The 20,781-nt window shown below is 36.6% G+C and overlaps 1 non-coding gene across 1 annotated transcript; it reads right to left on the bottom strand.

Moving 5' to 3' along the window:
• Positions 1-471: 471 nt before the first annotated feature.
• LOC150065492 (U6 spliceosomal RNA) lies at positions 472-577 on the bottom strand. The gene has a single exon (XR_016535096.1). It is a non-coding gene; the product is annotated as a U6 spliceosomal RNA (small nuclear RNA).
• Positions 578-20,781: the final 20,204 nt, after the last annotated feature.

Genomic DNA, 20,781 nt, shown 5'->3' with positions numbered 1-20,781 from the left:
AAAGTAAAATTTGTATTGAACTTATCTGGAATATAGAGAATTGTGCAACAGGTTCATGCAAGGTCTCTTTGTGCCAAAGACAAGATTTGGCAATGTTGTGAAATTCTATCGGCATTCAGTTTTATTTCAATTGACTTCAAATGTTTTATTTTCAGCAAGTAATGGTTTTCTTGTGGTGTTTCTGGACCATTGTAGGCAGGTAGGAATATGGGTGTGTGTAACATCAACTGAACCAATAGAACGTTTGTGAGTTTTACATACAGAACCTCATAGTAAAATTTCTTTTGAAAAAAAAATCTGTAGCTTAGAAGCAGCAGAAAATAAGTACAATAATTAAAATCGAGGACAACTATTTTTTATCACAGTCATAAGGCACAATTTATTTTAAAACACGACCCAAAATTTCCATATCTGAATCTAAGCCAACCACTGGCTTAGGAAATTTGGATGAACTATCTTTAAAAAAAAAACAGGCACATAGAATGCTTCGTGCATTTGCATGTAATTTTGTGCAGGAGCCATGGTAATCTTCTCTGAATCTTTCCAATTTTAGTATATGTGCTACTGGAACAAGTGCTGAATGGAATATCTTTATTGCAGTGATGGAATTGCTGAAAATTTGTTTTCTGATCAGCAGCATAGCCAAAGTTAAACCATTTATTAAAGTGATTAATCATGTTTTTCTATGAAGCAAATTTCCAAATACATTTTATTCTTGGCAACTTGTCTTAACAGAGATTACTTGAAGTAACAGGCATCACAGGTGTTTTTTTTTTCTTGTTGTTTTTGAGGGATTGAGAGTTAGAACAAGTAAATATTTACTTCTTTTGTTCTTAGCTAAGTTTTATGGAGACCTGTAATTCCATTTACTTGGTACTTTATATTTCTTATGAGATGTGTTCATAGAAATTTAATTTGATTTCCATTAGTGTGTGGATTAGGTAGAGTCTAGGTAAACTGTAATGATTTGTTTCCAAAATTCATCTGATCCAATGAATTGGCAGAGCTAGAACTTGACCTAGAGCATCTGGATTTCTGCCCCATTTGTGAATGGGTCACCTTTGGAAGACTCACTGAAATACATTATTACACAGCACAAAGACAGATGCTGGACAGAGAGGCAGTACCGTGATTCCAGTAACCATCTGCAAACATTTTATAGCTCACTTTGTAAAGTCACTCACGGCAATGATAAAAAAAGTACGATTTCATATGCTTTACTTTTCTTCCTACTTTTCACTGTGAAAGTATATTTTGTTTTATATTTTGGGTAAAAAAAGACCTAATATTAAAACATGCAGCAAGTATTTTTAAGTGGCTTTGTTAGCATATATGTTGACTTATCTCATGCTTTCCACCAGACTGCTGCTTTGGTTTCTTCCAAGTAGATAGGGGACTTATAATATGTATATGGTTCTATATACATGTATCATTGTATATATACTTATTGTTTTATACGCATACATATGCATAAAATTATGCATGTATATATGTATGCATATATGTACACACACATATATAATATAAACCATTACTTGCTTACATATTGATATTATAGCATCGATATTCATCACAACCGGATTCACAAAACCACCCTCTACAAAAGCCACATCCCATTCTCTGTGTTCTATCGTGTTCTGAGACCAATTATCATTCTGTCTGTTCCCAGCCTAATTGCAGGATTTGTTATGCTCTTCCTCGGGAGTTGGAATTGCAGGTCTGCATCCCAGGCCATGGGCTTCTATGCTCTTTTTATAGAGATATTGGACACAATTCAATTCTCACTTTCCTGTCTCTGCTTCTTCCTGAGACTCACATTTCCCACAACACTCTGGTCCAAGGGGTACTTGAACAAAAATGCCATACAAGCTTGCAGTCCTGCTACACAGCTGCTAAGCTGGTCAAGATTAAACAAAGACATCATACTGGTCTCATCTAAGCAAACGCAATAGCATCCAAACACAACTTTGGTACTGCGGAAGACCTTGGTCTCCAGGGAAATTAGACGCCATGTGTCTCCCAGGAATTAACAGGCCCTTTTACTCCCCTCCACCACATCCTTTACCTTTTCTTGTTCACCTTTATTCCCTAAAATCCTTCTTCTCCACTTTGATTCTAATGCTCACTCACAAAGAGATTTCCTACAAAACCAAGGAGTCAGTCCTCTGCACATGCTCACTGGAGATTTAGGCTGGGGTAGGCAAGATCAGGAAAGAGGAGAGGCAGTGACCCATTGTTTACTCACCTTAGGAGACAACTGGGAGAGATGAGTCTTGGAAGTACCGATTTTAAAGTATCTTATACATATTTTTAGCTTATCATGGGCTATCTCCAAGAGGTATTGTACTAGTTTAAATGTAAGAAACTTGTAAGAGAGAATAGAGTGGTAGCTCAGTAGTAGAGTGCTTTCTGTCATACTTATGAGACCCTGGTTAAATTCTCTGCACTACACACATGAAAACAAGATCATCATCATCAACAACAAAACACTTCATATTTATATTTCCTCCTCTCAGTATTAGTGTTATTGTTTTTTCCATATATTTTAATTGTAATTTATAGAAGGGTTACATTGTATTCACCAGATAGAAGGTGCATTACTTCACAAACATTGATATCCTTTCTTATGTCTGGATCCCCATTTCCCTCCCCTCTCATCTTGTTTTCCCCTCTTCCCTATAGGACTTCAAATAACCAAATACACATATATACAATGTATCAGATAACAAGGTGAAATACTGTCACAATATGAGATAACCCAGGGACAGCAAAAGAGAGGAGAGATAACATAGTACATTAAGGACAACAATTACTCATTATATTTCTATATCCTGGACATAGTTCTACTTATATTTATACTTGTTTACTATTACTTTCTGTAAATAATCAAATAGTTTTAATGATGCTCTTCACTTCTGTAGTGTCAGCAGATACCTATTTGCATGTGTTATCATTTTTCTTCTGTCCAAAGGCTTCCTGTGTCATTTCTTGTGATTTACCTTTACTGGTAAAGGAATTATTTTATAATTTATGTTTGAATACGTTGTTTTCCTTTATCATGGCTATTTCAGCCTCAAATATTATGTTGCCCTTTTCATATTGATATTTTGTTCTTTTCTTCAAGATTTTGTCATCCTGTCTTCTCTCTTTCTTGTGCCATTAAAATTGATTTTGAGCAACTTGATTATGATGCTCACTTTCATAAAGTGCATGTATCTCCCTATACTCATGACAGTGTTTATTTTTTAATGCTGGATCGGTAGAATTTTATTTTTTATTAAATTTGGAAATTGTTTTGCCAATATATATTCCTATTAGAATCTCACATGTATTTATGACATGTAAAATTGTTCCATGATTTGCCAAGGGTTTGTTTTTATCTTTCTCTACTCTTTTTTTCCTCCTCTTTCCCTGCCCCTTCTCTATCATCTTTGCCTCTTCTTTTTTTATCATCCATTTCCTCCTTTTCCTTCCCATAGTCATTTTTTTATCTCTGTGTATTTGGGTAGTTTTTGCCATCTAGTTCAACTATCCTCTCATTTTTAGTATCTCATCTGACATAGATTCCATTTGGCATTGTAGTTTTTCTTTCTACAGCTTGTCTTTTCATCTAACCTTGTGATTTCTTTGATATACTTGACCTTTGCTTTCATGTTTTAAATCATTATGTGTATAACACAATGTCTTGATGTGCTCATTCTAACAATTTTTTGTTAGTTTCTGGGTCAGTTTCTCTTGGCATATTTTTCTCCTTATTGTAGGTTGAATTTTCAGTTCCTTTTCATGTCCTAATAACTTTGATTTGATGCTATTTATCAGTATTCGGTTGTCTATTCCTATGAGTATTTTGAAGCTTATTTTGGGAAACTGTTAAAATACTTAAAACAATTTAATGTCTTGCTATTATTTTTTTTAGATTTCTCAGATAGGAGTATGTTACAATGTTTAGTTTAAGGCTATTTTTCCTCTTCACAACTAGAACCATTGTAAATATTCTATTTAATGTGTGAATTATGAAAAATTTCAATGGTACTACTGGTGAGATTTATGATCTATGAATACTGGTTCTTCTAAAGCTTTAGAGGTTTTTCTGGATTCAGTTTTCCCATAAGCATACACTCATCAGTTGTGCTGAAAACCTTCTATGGACTTGTAGAGTTTTCTGTCTTCGTGATACTGTCTTACACTCTGGAGTTGTCTTTATCTTCCTGCACTTTCTTGTCTACCAGAAACCAACCTGGTAGGGAGTTGCCAGCATCTGTATAGGTTTCTTTTCCCTTTCCTGTAATCTGATATAATTGGATTAAGGGATATTCACACATCTGGTAAGGTGATTTTATCTGGGAGTGCATGTGAGAATATTTTGAAAATAGATTTGTATTGAGTCAACGTACTTCTTAAAGAAGATTCACCTTAATCAATGTCTTTGACATTATTAAATCCTCTCAGAGCCCAGATGGAATAAAAATCTGCAGAATTAGAGGCTAGTTTGAGTTTTAAATTCTTTTCAAACCAGCCTAGGCTATATGGTAAGACTATGTCAAAAAATAATATCAAATCTTTTAAGTAAATTTCAATTCGTTTTATTTTGTCCGCACCACATATTTTCTATATTAATGAATGTATAATATATGCCTAAAATTTTGGAATTACTCAATTATGTATTATCATATTGTTCTAAGTTTCTGTACAATAAATATTTTTTTTAAAAAAAATCTGGTATTGAGACTTGAACTTAGAGCCTGGATATTTTCTTTTTTTGTATTGTTTATTGTAATTAATAAAAGGGCTACATGATATTTGCCAGATAGAAGGTGCATTAATTCACATATGTTGATACCCTTTCACATGTCTTGGTCCCCATTACCCTCACCTCCACCCCCCCACCAACTTGGTTTTCCCCCCTTCCCTATCCCATTTCAAATAAGCAAATACAAATATATCCAATATATCAGATAACAAAGTGAGATACTGTAACAATATGAGATAACTAAGGGATAGCAAAAGAGATGAGAGATAACACAGTACCTAAATAACAATAATCATTCATTATATGGCTTTTGTTTCAATATCCTGGAGGTCTTTTCAATTAGCTTCATACTATACAGCCTTATGTATCAAAGTCTGGCTATATTGCAGATCTCTGCTAGTAGAGCCCAAGGTTTCTACTGATTATGACAAATGAGGGAAACCATTGAGCCTAAGTTCCTTTGGGTCTGGCTTACTTCACTTAATATGATTTTTTCTAAGACTTTCCATTTCCTAACAAATGGGGCGATGTCATTCTTTCTGACAGTAGCATAGAATTCCATTGTGTACAAATACCACAACTTGTTGATCCACTCATCAACTGAAGGACATCTAGGTTGGTTCCATATCTTTGCTATGGTAAATAGTGCTGCAATGAACATTGTTGTGCTAGTGGATTTAGTATGCCCTAGTTTCTGGATGGTTGGGTAAATGCCAAGTAGTGGAATTGCTGGGTCATAGAGGAGCTCTATGTTTAGCCTTTTGAGGCACTGCAATACTGCTTTCCATAGTGGTTGAACGAGTTTGCACTCCCACCAACAGTATAGTAGTGATCCCTCCTGGCCACATCCCCTCTAGCATCTGTTGTTATTCGTTTTCCTGATCCTGGCCATTCTAACTGGAGTGAGGTGGAATCTTAGAGTTGTTCTGATTTGCATTTCTTTTATGACCAGAGATGTTGAGCATTTCTTCATGTGTCTATAGGCCATTTTTGATTCTTCTTCAGAGAAGACTCTCTTTAAGTCTTTGGCCCATTTGTTAATGGGATGGTTGTTACTTTGGAGATTAGTCTTGGATTGATTCAATTTTTTGAGTTGTTGATATATTTTAGATATGAGGCCTTTGTCCGTTGTTTGGTTGGTGAAGATCTTCTCCCACTCTGTAGGCTTCCTAATTAATTTACTAGCTATGTACTTTGCCATACAAAAGCGCTGCAGTTTAATGCAGTCCCACTTATCCAGCCTTTCTCTGATTTGTTGTGATTCTTGGTCCTTATTAAGAAAGTTTTGACCTGTGCCAAGGAGGCCTAGTGTGTCTCCTATTCCTTCCTGTAAAGTTTTCAGTGTGTCAACTTTTACCTCCAGGTCTTTGATCCATTTGGAGTTAATTCTAGTGCAGGGTGACAAAGAAGGATCCAACTTTAGTTTCTGCAGATGCTTAACCAGTTCTGCCAGCACAACTTGTTGAAGAGGCTGTCTTTCTTCCATTCTATTTTTTTTTGGCTCCTTTGTCAAAGATTAGGTGGCTATAGGTCTGTGGTTTAATATCTGGGTCCTCAGTTCTATTCCATTGGTCTTCAGGCCTATTCTTGTGTCAGTACCCAGCTGTTTTGATAATTATAGCTCTGTAATAGAGTCTAAAGTTTTGAATTGAAATTCCTCCTGCACTGTTCTTTCTGCTAAGAAGTGTTTTTGCTATATGGAGTCTTTTATTATTCCATATGAAATTTTGGTTTGCCTCTCCTATTTCTTTAAAGAATGACATTGGGATATTGATGGGTATTGTGTTGAATTTGTAGACAGCCCTTGGCAAGATAGTCATTTTCACAATGTTGATTCTTCCAATCCAGGAGCATGGGAGGTTTTTCCATTTTCTTAGTTCTGCTTTAATTTCCTTTTTTAGGGTTTTAAAGTTTTCATCAAAAAAGTCCTTTACATTCTTAGTTAGATAATTCCTAGGTAGTTTATTTTCTTTGAGGCTATTTGGAAAGGAGTTGCTTTCCTGATTATTGCCTCATTCCTCTCACTGTTGGCGAAGAGGAAGGCAGTTGATTTTTGAGGGTTCATTTTATAGCCTGCTACTCTTCCAAAGCTTTGAATCAGCTCAAGGAGCTTGGGAGTAGAGTCTATAGGATTCTTTAAATACAGAATCATGTCATCTGCAAAGAGGGATAGTTTTACTTCCTGTTTCCCTACTTGGATCCTCTTTATGCTTGCTTCTTGCCTTATTGCACTGGCTAGGAATTCTAATACTATGTTAAAGAGGAGTGGAGAGAGTGGGCATCCTTGTCTCTTTCCTGATTTTAAAGGGAATGGCTTTACCTTTCCACCATTAAGTGTAATACTAGCAGTGGGTTTGTCATACACAGCCTTTATTATATTGAGGAATGTTCCATGGATTCCTAGTTTCTCCAGAGCTTTTAACATAAAGGGCTGTTGGATCTTGTCAAATGCCTTTTCCGCATGTATTGAGACAATCATGTGTTTTTTTTGTCCTTGCGCCTGTTGATGTGTTGAATTATGTTAATTGATTTGCGTATGTTGAACCAGCTTTGCCTTCCTGTGATGAATCCTGTTTGATCATAGTGTATAATTTTTTTGATAAGTTGTTGTAGACGGTTGGCCAGTATTTTGTTGAGAAGTTTTGCATCGATGTTCATCAAAGACATAGGTCTATAGTTCTCTTTCTTTGATGAATCTCTTTCTGGTTTGGGGATGAGGGTTATATTGGCTTCATAGAATGAGTTTGGTAAAGAACCTTCATTTTCAATTTCGTTGAAGAGCTTGAGGAGTATTGGTGTGAGCTCTGCTTTGAAGACCTTACAGAATTCAGCTGTGAATCCATCTGGCCCTGGGCTTTTCTTAGGTGGAAGGTCTCTTATTGCCATTTCTATTTCAGAGCTTGAAATAGGCCTGTTTAGTTGGGTTAGTTCTTCTTGGTTCAGTGTGGGTATGTTAATATTGGCTAGGAATTCATCCATTTCTTCTAGATTCTCAAAGTTGGCGTAAAGGTTTGAGAAGTATTCCCTCATGATTTTCTGGATCTTAGTAATTTCTGTCATGATTTTAACATTTTGTCTGTGATTTTGTTTATTTCGATATGCTCTCTTCTTTTTTTGGTAAGATTTGCTAAGGGTTTGTCAATTTTGTTAATTCTTTCAAAGAACCAACTCCTTGTATTGTTGATTCTTTCTATAGTTTTTTTGGATTCCAAATCATTTAATTCTGCTTTGATTTTAATAATTTGCTTCCTTCTACTTGGGTTAGGGTTGGTTTGTTGCTCTTTTTCCAGGAGCTTAAGGTGAGACATTAACTTGTTGGCTTGTGATTTTTCCAACTTGTTGTAGGCACTCAGCGCTATAAATTTTCCTCTGAGTACTGCCTTTGCTGTGTCCCAAAGGAGTTGGTATTTTGTGTGGTCTTTATTGTTAAATTTCATAAAGTATTGGATTTCTGTTCTGATCTCTTCGATGATCCATTGGTGATTCAACAATGTGTTGTTCAGTCTCCATGAGTTACAGGGTTTTCATTGGTGGAGATGTGTGTTCAGTTCCAATTTGATGCCTTTGTGGTCTGAGATCATGCAGGGAATAATTTCATTGTTTCTGAATCTGTCCAGGTTTGTTTTATTGCCTAAGATGTGGTCTATTTTGGAAAATGTTCCATGTGCTGCTGAGAAAAACATATATTATGTTGTTGCTGGGTGGAATATGCTGCAGATGTCTGTTAGATCTAGTTGGTCTATATAGTTGTTCATTCTAAGGTTTCTCTGTTCAGTTTTTGCCTTGTTGATCTGTCCATAGGTGAGAGTGTGTGTTAAAGTCACCAACAATCACTGTGTTTGGATCTATGTATGGTTTCAGTGAAAGTAGTTTGCTTGATCAAGTTCGGAGCTCCGGGATTGGGCGTATAGATATTTAGAATCATTATGTCTTCCTGGAGGAAAGATCTCTTTAGTAGTATGTAGTAACCTTCTTTTGTCTTTTCTTACTAATTTTAGTTTGAAGTCTATTTTATCTGCTATGAGGATGGCAACTCCAGCCTGTATGGGGGCCGATAGCTTGACAGAGTTTATTCTAGCCTCTTACTTTCAAAAGATGTTTGTTTTTTTGGGTAAGATGTGTCTCTTGAAGACAGCAGAATGATGGATCTTGCTTTTTGATCCAACTAGACAGAGTATGCTGTTTAATTGGAGAGTTAAGTCCATTGATATTGAGAGTTAGGATTGAGAGATATTTATTAGGTCCTACCATTTTTAAAAGCTTTTATTAGGGCCTGTGTCTTGACAGGTCTTATGGTCCTTAGATGGTATGATGTTTAGGTGCCATTTCTTTCCCTCTATTGCATTTATTTTGGTTTTCTTTGTGTAGAACATCTTTCAGAATTCTCTGTAGTGTTGGTTTTGATGCGACATATTGTTGCAGCTTTTCCCTGGAATGTAATGTTTTTATTGTTCCCTCAGTTATGAATGAGAGCTTAGCTGGGTACAGTATTCTTGGTTGGTAGTTATTTGACTTAAGGGCATGACGTATATGCTTCCAGTCACTTCTTGCTTGCATGGTCTCTGCTGAGTAATCTGGGGTGATTCTTATTGGTTTGCCTTTATAGGTTATTGATCCCTTTTCCCTGGCTGCCTTTAGGATCCTTTCTTTGGTCTCTATTGATCCAGTTCGGATTACAGTGTGGCGGTGGGATGTTCTTTTCTGGTCAGGTCTGTTTGGGGTTCTAAAAGCTTCTTGTATCTGGATGGGTCTGCCCTTCTGGATATTTGGGAAGATCTCTGAGATGATTCCCTGAAGTATATTTCCAATACCATTGTCCTCTTTCTCCAGACCCTCCTCAATACCAATTAGGCTTAAATTAGGCTTCCTAACTGTATCTTGGTCCTCCTGAAGCGCTCTCTCACATTTCCTAGATTTGGATTGACTCATTTTCTGTTCTTTCTCTATAATAACTAAATTATCTTCAGCCCCGGAAATTCTCTCTTCTGCATTGTCTAACCTACTATCAAAGCTATCTACTTTATTTTTCATCTCCCTTGCTTCTCATTGCTCATTTTTGATGCCTTGCATCTCTTCTTTTAGATTATGTATGGATTTCTTTAGCTCCTTGATTTCTATTTGAGTGGTTAGCTCAGTAGCTTTATTTCCTTTGGACATTTGCTGGAGTTCGGTCACCTTTTCATTTGTGGATTCTATGAATTCATCCATCTTTCTTTGAAAAACCTTTATTATTGCCTCCTTTATGGCTTCTGCTTTTTCACTTATCACCTTGTTTATGGTTTCCTCTCTTTTAGCTATGACTTCCTCCCTTATCTCTTTCTTTATATTTTCACATTTTTCATTAATGATGTTTATCAATTGCATTTGTATAGCACTTGGAAGACTCTCCTCTAGGTTTGCCAGTGACTGTTCCATTGTCTGTTCATATTGGGTGGGGGATATTATTCCTTGATTTGACATTTTTCTTGAGTTTCTTGTTCTGCCCATTTGAAAATGGAACAAGATTAATACTAAACACGATTAGTTTTTCAGATATAACCAACCTAGACCTCTGTAGCTGGCAGACACTAGATGTTCACAATTTTTTATTGGTGTTATCACTCTTTCTTTTTGTGCACTTACAGACCAGTCTAATACAACCACTGATAAGCGATTTATACCCAAAACAATAAGCCTGTCAATCCAATCTCTATTGTCTTTAAGTCCCTGTGAACCTAGAGCGTCCCTATTGTCTCGGCGCCATCTTCTGTCCTCAAGCCTGGACATTTTCTTAAAACTTCCTTTCCTTTAGCACTCTACCACTTGAACCACTGCTCTACTTACAGATTTTTATTAGTTTACTGGAGAGAAAAGTTTTCAGAACTTTCCCACCTGGAGTAGCTTGGATCCACAATACTCAGATCTCAGCCTCCTGAGTTGCTAGGGTTGCAGGCATGAGCCATATGTACACAGATAAAGTCAATCTTTTAATCATCAAGCAGTATCTTCTTACTTTAATAATATACTGTGCCTGAAATACATTCAAAATTATATTGGTACAGATCTTCATATCTTAAGCTAATTATCTGAATGCTATATCTTTTAGGATTTATATAATTTTAATCTCCATACCTTGATGATGAAAATAAATGTATAGAACAATATTTACTTATGTATTTCATTTTCATTCATTTTAATAAAATCTACATGATATTTATGCATTCATTAATATTAAATATAATATTGATACAGTTTGATTCCATTCTATAAGCTTTACAAACTCCAATCCTTCGGCTTTAGCTAATTTTCAAGACTGTGTGATGTTAGCCAGAATAAAAGCTGAGCATGATGGTGTATGCCCATCATCGCTTCTATACAGGAAACAGAAATAGGAGCATCATCCTGCAGGCTAAACAAAACAAAATATGAGATATCTCTAAAATAAAGCAAAAAGATTTGGGATGTGGCTCAAAGTTTAGAGAGGCTCTTTAGCCAGTACAAGGCTCTAAGTTCGTGGCCCAGTATGACCAAAATAATAATGTGAACAAAAAAAGCTGGCCTCAAATGGTAAACCTTCTTATTTCTACATTCTGGGTAGCTGCAATTAAAGAAATGAGCCACCATATTCAGCTGGGCCTATGATTTCATCCTGAAATGACAGACTACTCATTTTCAATTACCTATCGGCCTCATTAAAAGATGCTGATCAGAACAGAAGGCTCAGTCTCTGCACTTGTAGAACTGAAATTATTCTGGCTCAGCAAGCCAATAAAATGAAAGGTTTGGGATATACACTAACAGTGGGATTTCAAAGTGCTGTTGTTATTTTGGAAAATAATCTCTGATTACTATCACAAATACTATGAACATTGATGAATAGTTTACAGGAGAATTTGCTTTCATTTTGTTGCATAAATGCTTAAGGAGCAGCAATTGCATTCACTTTGTGTGCCAATGAGAAACAAAAACATAGATTCCAACAAAAATCATACATAAATATTTATTACAATACTATCCACACTAGTCTTAAAGTAGAAATAAGATAAATATATATACATTACATATAACATGCACATTTTAGTGTATGTATAAATATCATCTAATAAAGATATAACATGTGGTATGTACATATAGTGAAATATAATTTAATCATACATGTTGGGAGCCAGAGTGGAATCAAACTGTACCTTGACTTGCATCAGATGATGGCTATATTGTCTTATTGCTTTCTGGCCCTATTCTATGTAAATGACCTGAGAATTACCATATGAATGTAACACCTGGAGGTTCCCTGGGAGAGGAGGAGGGAAGAAGGGGGAGTGGAAAATAAACGCGGCAGTCTCGGCAGTCTTTGCCTGGACTGCGGACATCCCGGACCCGGTGTGTCTGTCTCTCTTCTTTTTCTTCCTAGTCCTTGTCCCCTATTTCAGGAACCCGAATCTGCGAACCCTGGTTTGCTGCCGGTTGGCCCCGGCACATACAAATGACTAAAAGTGACTTAATATAGCCACAAATTGAAAATATCATGCTAAGACCAAGAATACATTCATGAAGGCCATATATTTTATGATTCTATTGTTTTGACATATTCAGAATAATAAATTTTATACTGGTAGTTAAGTGATTGTTTTGGACTAGAAAGGAGAGACAGTGAGGAAAAAACAAAAATTGATTGATCCCAGCCACTACAGGATTCTTTTTGAAGGATAATTACTTGAAACTTTGAATGTGATGATGGTTGTGAATAAAATGAGCATATACTGAATTGCACACTTAGTAGGGGTTATATAGAAATTGCATCTAAATAAAACATTTAAAAATAGATGAAGGCCGGCCGCACATCTTTTTAAACACAAAAAGGAAAACAAATGAGAAGAATGATGGCTGACATTTTATAGCAGAATCTTCATCACACATTCAGTTTCTGAGAGAACCTGGGCTTGTCAGTCCCAAATGCCAAATATTAATCAGAGGATTCTCATCAAGTGTCCAACCCTATCTCAGCATGGTAGAGGATACAGGGAAATGTAGACGAAAACCAAAAAGCTCATCTTGCTATATGTTTTATCTAAATGATCGAAAATATCCAGATGGTGAAAGCAATGTCTGAAAATATAAATGCTTAGATAAAAATCATTCTCCCTCCATTCTGTTCCCTGTCTGTCAACATTTCACACTGATGCCCAATTAACTGTGCTGCAAAGTCCCATTTGGTAAGCAAGAATGTTGACTTCATTATGTTTTCATTACATTTCCAATAGTGGCTTCTGCCATGGAAATTTAGTTTATAGTATGATCAAAAATGTTAACACACCACCTGTTCTATGTCATAATACTTACCATGTTTAGTGGGATAAAGGCTATGGTGGGAATTCCTTTTTAACAACCAATGGGAGATTCACAACTTACACTGTAGATTTGAGACACTTTTCTTCGCATTTTTCTTTCTCTTTATGTTTCCACTTAGTTATTTAGCATGTTGGTATGTTTCTCATGATAGTGTATCATTTAAACCAGCATTTTTAGAGAAAATATGTAACGTAAAATTTCATTTTAGTAATTGCTTAGAGAATAATTATCAAACTGCTTCAGAATATGTTACAAACATGAACATTTCCTAAATTCCCTGATTACATTAGATAGTTCAAATACTTTGAACACCTGATGCAACCACTTCAATAAACTCAAGGTAAACAAATGTATAGATATTTACATATGTAGATATAGTCATATATTAAGGTTAATTGTATCAAGTAAGACTCTCACAATTTTGATTTGAATATGAATATCCCTTTCATGTTCTCTCTACACAATGTTTTGTTCCCAGCTGCTGGTACTTGTGGGGCCCATCATATCAGGGAAATGGGCTCATTTTCTGGTTTTGGGACCCAACCTGCCTGTCACCTGGTTGGAAGGCTTGGCTGTGGTTTGTGATGTAAAGTAAGGCTGCCTCTGAGATTGACCCGGAACACTTCAGTCCTCTCAGACCTGATTCCCCTTACCTACCTCTCACTGCCCTGCCCACCTTTGTGCTGATTGGCTCCTGCATCCTATATTAGCTAAATCTACTTCCTCAATAAACGAGTTCCTGCCTTGACGGGTCGCTCTGACATGTGTGATTGTCCTCCTGTGAGGGAGGGCTGGATGTGGGACCTCTCCTTTCTCAGCCTCCTGTTGGTGGGGGCGTGTTCTCTCTATCCCTCCTGCAGGTAGGGAAGGATGAAGGACTAAAAACTCCGATAGGTACTATTTTGAAAGGTTCTAGATACTTTGGGATTTGGGGCCTAACTCTAAGAATTACATTACCAAAAGTTGCCTTGGAAGCCTGCACCAAGTCTCTTGGCCTCTTCTCCCTGTCCATTGATTCCTGGCTGCAGTGAACTCATGAGCTCCTCTTCCACAGTGAGGTACTGTTCTCCAACCCGTAACAGCACAAGTGGCCATAGACTGAAAATGGAACATTTTATAGGTATTTTTTTCCCACCACTTAGTTGTTTGGGTAAGGTATGTTGATTACTGTTAAGATAACTAATGTACTTTTGTAAAAAAAATGGTATCAAATATGATTTAGCAAAAAAGCTACATCTAGAATCACTCTACCTTTGTAATTTTGTCTGTGGATGTTCACTCTTAAACATATTTTTTAAAACTAATAAAAATGATTTCAATATAAATGAGTACAAGGGAAGTATTTTGATGAAGCAAAAATCTCAAGGAACAATATCTGATAGGATCATAGGATGTGTTAATGCTTTTCCTTAGTACACTTCTTGTAACACAGCGAGTCCTTAATGTTGATTAGTTTTTTGCCATCTTTACACCAATAGTAATTAACTAATTAATTAATTAATTTTTAATTTTCTCTTGGCTGTGGTGCTTCAACTTGGCCTGGGAGCTGTCTCTGTGCTTCTGTGTTCAGGACCAGTGCTCTACCACTTAGTGTGTCAGAACCACTTCTGATTTTCTAGTAAATAATTGCAGATAAGAGTCTCAGATCTTTTTTGATAGGGCTGACTTTGAACCATGAGCCTCAGATCTCCGTTCCCTGAGTATTTAGGATTACAGACATGAGCCACCAGCACCCGGCTCAGTATTTAAAAATTTAGCAGTCCCTAAAATTTATGGTGATAAAATTTGACGTTCCAGAGTCTCAGAACCTACTGGAGGAGCAGCTGCCTAATTCTCATGCCACCACAAGAATCTCACTTCTAACATACAACCAATGGATGGATCATAGCAATTTGTCATTTCTGTCATAAGCTCTGGATATTATATAAAAATTTTTCTCAACACTCTAGCTACTGACAATAGATCTAATTTGACACAGAGACAAAAATTACTTGCCTCTCCACTTTAAGTTGTAAATAGAGACTTTCTGACAATGTGGCAAACTGAGGTGCGGGTGTATTACGAATAAGACAGTGATTCCAGGACACCATGAATATTCTCCCACCTAAAGTGAAAATCACAGACTTAAAGAACTTTGTACTTGATGTCATTTTTCACCTTGAACACCGTGGAGCCTTTAAAAAGTGGTGCTACCTTTGACCTAAGAGATGGAGAAAAAGAAATATTACTTATACTTGAATTGTGAGCTTTAAGGTTGAAGGAAAGTGAATACACTGGTGAGAGTCTGTCCCTTATGTTGCCAGCTTCTCAAAGCTCCAGATTTCTGTAGTAGGAGAAGAGGTGCTTCTTATCATTGTCTGCCCAGAGAGTGCACGTAAGAAAAATGGGGTCAAAATTCAAAATTTTATGGTAGAAAATCTTCCAGTGCTTTTTCCTGGATTGTTAAACAATACAAGTTGATTAATGAGACACAGGAAAGCACCCATAATAGAGGAAGCTGCTCTAAAATTTTCATTGGTAGTGGATAACCCAAATCTATAATCACATCAACTTTTTTTCATATATTTTTATTGTAATTAATAGAACGGTTACATGATATTTGCCAGATAGATGGTACATTAATTCCCATACATTGATACCCTTTCACATGTCTTGGTCCCCATTTCCCTCCCCCCACCCCCTCATCTTGTTTTCACCCTTTCCCTATCCAGTTTCAAATAACCAAATACAAATATATCCGATATATCAGGTAACAAAGTGAGATACTGTAACAATATGAGATAACCAAGGGACAGCAAAAGAGATGAGAGATAACATAGTACCTTAAGAACAACAATCATTCATTATATGGCTTATGTTTCTATATCCTAGAGATCCTTTCATTTAGCATCCTACTATATGGCCTTTTGTATCAAGGTTTTGCTCTATTGCAAATCTCTGCTAGGAGAGCCCAAGGTTTCTACTGATTATGACAAATGAAGGAAACCATTGAGCCTAAGTTCCTTTGAGTCTGGCTGACTTCACTGAATATGATCTTTTCTAAGTCTTTCCATTTCCTAACAAATGGGGCAATGTCATTCTTTCTGACAGTAGCATAGAATTCCATTGTGTACAAATACCACATCTTGTTGAGCCACTCATCAATGAGGGACATCTAGGTTGGTTCTATATCTTTGCTATGGTAACTAGTGCTGCAATGAACATTGTTGTGCTAGTGGATTTAGTATGTCCTTGTTTCTGGATGATTGGGTAAATGCCAAGTAGTGGAATTGCTGGGTCATAGAGGAGCTCTATGTTTAGCCTTTTGAGGCACTGCAATACTGCTTTCCATGGTGGTTGAACAAGTTTGCACTCCCACCAATAGTGTAGTAGTGATCCCTCCTGGCCACATCCCCTCCAGCATCTGTTGTTATTCGTTTTCCTGATCCTGGCCATTCTAACTGGAGTGAGGTGGAATCTTAGAGTTGTTCTGATTTGCATTTCTTTTATGACCAGAGATGTTGAGCATTTCTTCATGTGTCTATAGGCCATTTTTGATTCTTCTTCAGAGAAGACTCTCTTTAAGTCTTTGGCCCATCTTTTAATGGGATGGCTGTTACTTTGGAGATTAGTTTTGGATTGATTCAATTTTTTGAGCTGTTGATATATTTTAGATATGAGGCCTTTGTCTGTTGTATGGTTGGTGAAGATCTTCTCCCACTCGTAGGCTTTCTAATTAGTTTACTAGCTATGTCCTTTGCCATACAAAAGCTCTGCAGTTTAATGCAGTCCCACTTATCCAGCCTTTCTCTGATTTGTTGTGATTCTTGGTCCTTATTAAGAAAGTTTTGACCTGTGCCAAGTAGTTCTAGCTTGTCTCCTATTCCTTCTTGTAAAGTTTTCAGAGTGTTGGCTTTTACCTCCAGGTCTTTGATCCATTTGGAGTTAATTCTAGTGCAGGGTGACAAAGAGGGATATCACATCAACTTTAAAGCTATGCCTCCATTCATGTTGTGTTTCTGACTCAGCAATGACTGAGTAGGTTCTGGGGAATGTATATCAGGTGTGGAGACTGACATGGTATATCCCAAACCTCCAGTTCCATGAGCTTCCTAAAACTAGTAGCTTTAAAAACCAATTCACTAGCAGAGATTTGCAATAGAGCAAAACCTTGATACATAAGGCCATATAGTATGAAGCTAATTGAAAGGACCTCTAGGATATTGAAACAAAAGCCATATAATGAATGATTGTTGTCCTTAATGTACTATGTTATCTCTCATCTCTTTTGCTGTCCCTTGGTTATCTCATATTGTTACAGTATCTCACTTTGTTATCTGATATATTGAATTTATTTGTACTTGGATATTTGAAATTTGATAGGGAAGGGGGGAAAACCAAGATGGGTGGGGGGTGGGGGGGGAGGGAAATGGGTACCAAGACATGTGAAAGGGTATCAATGTATGTGAATTAATGCACCTTCTATCTGGTAAATATCATGTAACCCTTTTACTAATTACAATTAAAAAAAAAAAGAAAAAAAGCCAATTCACATTTCTAAGTGAAAGTTTTAAAGAAAGAACTCAGCTGTGGACATGCTACTTGTATACACATGTATGTGAAGAACACAACCAGAACTTCAGAAAAAAGATGATGTGGCACTTAAAATAGTATAGATTGAATAATTCTCACTATGCTGCTTCTCACCTCATTTAGCATGACTTCCTTTTAAGTAAATATTTTAATTTCAATATTTTATTTTTTCCTAAACTGGCAGGATATACTCAAACACAACACACACACAACATTCGTAAGATACAATTAATATGATTTGGCACACCAGGCTAAATAGAAAAAAAACCTGTTTGAACAGAGTAGTTAATGACGAATAAAACACTTGATAAAATTCAGTTGTTTCTGTCATTTATACAACTTATTCTAGCTATTTGGGAAACAGATCGAGAGGATTTGGGTTTGAAATAAACCTGGGCAAAACAGCAGGACAGCATTCAACTAACAACTAGCTAGCACATGCTGGCTCTGTCCTAAAGAAAGCATTCACAGAAAGACATCAGTTCAGGCTAGCCTGGGCAAACACAAACGATCTTATCCAAAAATCAAAAACTAAAAATCAAAAGGACTGTGAGCATGATGAAATGGTAACACATCAATCAAATTAATGGCAAGCCCAGAAGCTCTGACTACTAATCTTTGTGAAACTAAAACTGAATACAACAGCTATCCATTGCCTTTTTAAAAAAATTATATATATATATATATATATTTACTTTTTTCGGTGGTGGGACTTGATCTCTGGGCTTGGGTCCCTGAGCTCTTCAGCTCAAGGCTACCACCCTAACCCTGGTCACAGCCCCACTTCCTGTTTTCTTGTGGTTAATTGCAGATAAGAGTCTTATAGTCTTTAGTGCCCAGGCTGGCTTTGAACCCCTATCCTCAAATCTCAACCTCCTGAGTAACTAGGATTCCAGGCAGGAGCCACGGTGCTCGGCTCCACTTTTTTTTTTCCAGTCCTGAGCTTGAGCTCAGGGCCTGAACACTGTCCTTGGAGTTTCTCAAGTCTAGAGCTCTTCCATTTGAGCCTCAGCACCACTTCCGGCTTTTTTCTATGTTTGTGGTACCGAATCCACCTGGGTCTTTGTGCATGCTAGGACGAGGCCAAACTCCGGCCTTACATTATTTTTTTTTTAAAGTAAGCAAAACTGAATATAAGCCAATACTTTTTACTTAAAGCGATGCTACTTTTTCTTCGTTAACTAATACCTTGGAATTCTGTGACTGTTATGCTTCTCTACATTCTTTATTACCCATATGCTTTGTTACAAGAGAAAAAAATGTTTGGACTAGCATAGATGGTTCTCAATTTTCATTAATCCTGCTTTGATCTTAGCCTGTGTTTATAGAGAAAAGTCATAGGCTAAATTCAGATTTTTTTCTTTACTTTTTTTTTTTTGCCAGTCCTGGGGCTTGAACTCAGGGCACAGGGCATTGTCCTTGGACACCTTTTGCTCAAGGCTAGCCCTCTGCCACTTGAGTCACAGCACCACTTTCAGCTTTTTCTGTGTATGTGGTTCTGGGGAATTGTACCCAGGGCTTCATGCACACTAGGCGAGCATGCTACCATTAGGCCACATCCCTGGCCCCTCACAGGCTAAATTGTAAGAACCTAATGACGCCTGTCCCTAATATCCAAAGGCAACAACACAAGATAATGCAATAGAATTGAAGCATAAAAACGAAGTGTAGGAACAAAATCTAGTACACATATAGCAAGACTGAGTTCTGAAAAATTCTCAAAATTGTAAGGTTTCACATCTCTGAGGTTTGATAACTATTCCAGCTATTTGCATGATATCCTTCTATAGAGAAAACAAGTTATTTTACCCTTTCCATAAGACATGGTTTTATTAGTTCTGCAAGTGTGAATTGCTTTGTCTAATTACTGCCAGAAGAAGGACTATAGATCATTGATTATAAAACTAATCATGACTTTTGGCAGCTGTTCCCTCAATTTTGACTGTTTTATGGCTAATAATCTTTATATTTATAGTGCAAACAGAAGAAAAACAATCACAAGAAGCTGGGACAAAGAGCCACATGTACTAGATTGACCCTGGAGCATATAACTCTAACATAGTATAACAAATGGGTCTCATAATAATAATAATCACAGGATGTGAACAAGGGAAATATATAATAGAAACACTGACATCCAACCAACCTACATTGCCTACATTCTTGCTGTGTTGAAAGGAATTTGAAGTCCTATTTTGGCAGGAAGGAACTCTGAAGTAGATCAACTATTTTTGATGGGGCTATGAAAGGAACAGTAGAGCGTTAAATTTTTATCATGCTCTTCCTGATCTACTTGATATCTCATGCCATTTAATTGAGAAACTGAAGTAGATTTGTCTTGTCTATATTGAAAAGCTAGTAGAATCTTCTTTCTATGGAATATACTGTTTGTTATGGTATATTCATCTGATAGTTGCAGGCTAAGAACTGATACTTTTAAATGTAGTTCTTAACATTCAAGGCCATGGTCCATCTTGAATTTGAAAGAGCACAGACTAGGTAACAGCTGATCTCTGAATGGGCAATTCATCATTTAGTTTTTATAATGCCACAGTGGTACCCACTTCAGAAAAGTAGCTTTCCTATAATAGACACATGGGTTTGCTGAAAGGCCTTCTCTACACAACACATGTCTCATATGCCTTTTGTAAAATATTTAAAAGGGCTACAGGTATAAGATTGAAGGGTTTTTTTGCACAGCACTACCAAAAAAAGTACCTTAGAAAATTGCATTATGATCCCTCACCATGACCTTCTTCTAGTAGTATTGGTGTGTAAAGCTAGATTCTTGTAATTCATAGGTGGGTACTCTACTGCATGTTCCCCATTTGCAAATTAAAACACTTGACCTATGAGAAGATTAAGTTACTTGATAACTTGCACAAGCTTCAAAAATAGAACATGTGAAAATTATATTTAGAGTAAGGGCAACTAAAATTTTAAAATCTTCTCTTTTGGCTACATATTAATGTGTCCTAGGCAGAGTAACTTACTGATTGTTAGCTTGTATGGCATGAGGTTGTAAAAGCAGAATACTAAAACTGCTGCTCTCAAAATGTCCACAAATGAGAGTAGTGCTGGGGGGAAGTTGAAGAAATAAAAAGATCATAGGAAGAATGGAATGCCTATGA

Source organism: Megascapheus bottae, chromosome 3 (assembly GCF_031878675.1).
Source record: "Megascapheus bottae isolate mThoBot1 chromosome 3, mThoBot2.hap1, whole genome shotgun sequence".
In the NCBI taxonomy this organism is placed as follows: Eukaryota; Metazoa; Chordata; class Mammalia; order Rodentia; family Geomyidae; genus Megascapheus; species Megascapheus bottae.
This window is presented reverse-complemented; position numbering and strand designations above follow the sequence as displayed.